Source organism: Solanum pennellii, chromosome 9, assembly GCF_001406875.1.
Source record: "Solanum pennellii chromosome 9, SPENNV200".
Lineage (NCBI taxonomy): Eukaryota > Viridiplantae > Streptophyta > Magnoliopsida > Solanales > Solanaceae > Solanum > Solanum pennellii.
This window is the reverse complement of record NC_028645.1, coordinates 70131614-70134592: the sequence shown is the minus strand read 5'-3', so window position 1 is coordinate 70134592 and position 2979 is coordinate 70131614.

The following is a 2979-nucleotide window of genomic DNA, read 5'->3' as shown; positions in this document are numbered from 1 at the left end:
GAAGTTAGCAGATGCACATCTCCATTCATTGAGGTGGGTCCGCCTCTAGGTATGATCAATTTAATATGATCGCGTCGTTACCTTAAAAAAAATTTCTCTTTTTATTTTATTTATTTTTTAATAATTATATTTCATACTGTATCTTACATTTTCACAGTAGTTCTACTTTGTACCACTGATGAAGCCACAGCCAAAGGTGTCTAATTGGACACCCTCCATCGAAAAATTTTGTTGTACATATACGCCAAAAATTCTACATTTAAAGGATAAACGTTTTAAGTTGGACACCCTTGACAAAAATTATGTTTTATGAGTAGTGGTAATAGGTGTACATTTGAATAAAGGAGTTTCGAGTTTGAACCATAAATAGCACAATATTTTTTTATCTTATTTTGACAGCCACATACCATTATTTTTGGACACCCTTTACAAAACTTTTGGCTCCATCACTACTATATACCCTACTTTTTCATAAGTTTATCATTCAAATTATAAATGTATGATAATACATAACGACATAGAATAATATAATCTATTCAAATATTATATTCATTAAAATAATATAATATAATACAAACTCAATATAGTACAATACATCATAAAACAATACGTACCAACCATCCTAATTAAATATTAAGCGATGACTAGCTCAAATTTATATCACATCAAACACCATTTAAACCATCCAATACATCACATCCTTTTATTAGTAGAAATGATGCTTTTATTCGAGGTCTAAGTTTAAGGGTCATGAAAATTAAAATAAGAGAGGAAGGTACAAACTCTCTTTGCGTGCAAGCTATTACCGGCATGTACGTTGTCCACGAACCATTCAAAGTGCTTGGGTTGGAGTATTCTGTATAATACATTTTTTATTAAACTTTGGCCTAGTTAATTTAATGAACTTTTTTTCAAAATTAAGTAACCTTAGATTGACATAATTTTAAAAAAAACTAAAATCAAATATTTCAAAATAATACATGAGAAGTATTATAAATTATATAAAAGAAAAAGTTAAATATATTAAAATACTCATCAAAATCATATACTTTGATATTTTAAAATGCAAAATATATTACATAAATTGATCAATTGAAAAAAAAATGAGATAAGAAGAAAAAGAAGCACTATTTATTTTCTAATATAATTTGTTTCTGAAATAGTGTAAAACTTAGTATTTTGAAAATATATCAATTTTATTTTATCAATTTACTTAAAACATATCTACACCAATATTATAGATACAATATCAATTAAAACATACCTCTTTTACAATGTTTTGGCGGTCAACTTTACAAAAAAAAGAAAGAAAAGAATATATAAAAAGTTGTATTATTCTCAATTTTATTCATTTCGCTCTAAATTGATTTAATCATCGAAATATTTGTTGTACAGAAGAAGCGATTATTTTGCTCCTACTACCACCGCGTGCGGCTGGAACAATGAAGTATGCATGTTTATAGCATTTCTGATAACAAAGTTTCGTTCTTGCAATAAGACTTACATTTGAGTTATAGTTTCAAAGGCAAAAAAATATATTCACTATTGGGTACAAGAGTTCTCATTAAAGGTTAAAAAATAAGAGTTGGTCTGTTTTTTCTTTTAATGAGATGATTGTATCCAACTCACGTGAGTTACTAATTGAAATTATCGAAGTGTTTTTTCACTTGCACAATTACTTTCAAGGTTTATGACTAAAACAAAACATTTTTTTCATACGTTAAAAGATTATTTCAATAATATGGTATAGATAAATTATAAAGATCATTTTTTAGTATATTAATATCAAGAGTATATTTTAGCTAAAAGGTTGACGTCATGTAGAGGTGTACAAGTCAAATCGTAAAGTCAAACCTAACAGACGAACCAAATCAAACCAATTAAAAAAATAATTTGTGATGACATACTATATCTTTGTGACTGTAGATGATTTCTCGTTTATAATTAAGTTAATAATTTTGTTTTGTTAAGATTAAAAACTTTGTTAATTACTTATTATTAATTTTTCTTATTTAAATTTGAATCGAATCCACTATTTAGTTTAATTTAACAATATATATCTAAGTCTATTTCAATTACAATCTAAAAGATATTTGGCTATTTTTTTAAAAATACTCTACCGCTTTCGTTTATCTCTCCCAATCCTAATTTTCACAACATCACATAACAGCACCAACCCATCATAACAATTCTTGCATTCCAACTAATACAACATTACATACAACTCACAGCACCCCAATTCTTACAGACACCATCAGCAAAACCCACCAATACATACACCACCTACTTTATTAGATAAACATCACTATCATATATATATATTAATACTAGCTCTACTTTTGAACAATTGCATATACTATTACATTTAATATTTTATATCATATATTAATGAAGATACTCATATTTCTTTAAATTATAATCGATTAATTATTTTTTGCATAACTCCACAATTAACATTTTAATGACAATAAAAAATATTTCTCTCCCATTATCTCCCCAAATCTCCAACCTATCTCACCCCCACCACACACTTATAGGGATGACAATGAGGCGGGGCGACTGTAGGGCGGGTTCGGTGTAAGGCTATATGGGGTGGTGCGGGTTTAAGGTTGTGTGGGGCGGGGTGGATTGCGGGTATATGTAATTTATTTGGGTTTAAACTTAATTTTAACTTTTTACATGTTATAAGAATGATAGAGCATTATTTTCTAAGATAATTTCATTAAAGCTAATAAAATATCCAAGATAATAAATGAAAATAGTTCAATAAAAATAATACAATTTCTTGCATGTTCCCCAATTGACCTCTAAAAAATAAAATTTAAGTTACTATTGTATTAAACTAATACAAGTTAATGAAAAACTATTGGATTTTAAAAGGTGTGAATGGAAAAAGAAGAGTTGCGACTTTTATATTGCAACTTTTATGAAAAGTTATGAATTTTATGAAAAGTTGCGACTTTTATAAAAAGTTGCGAC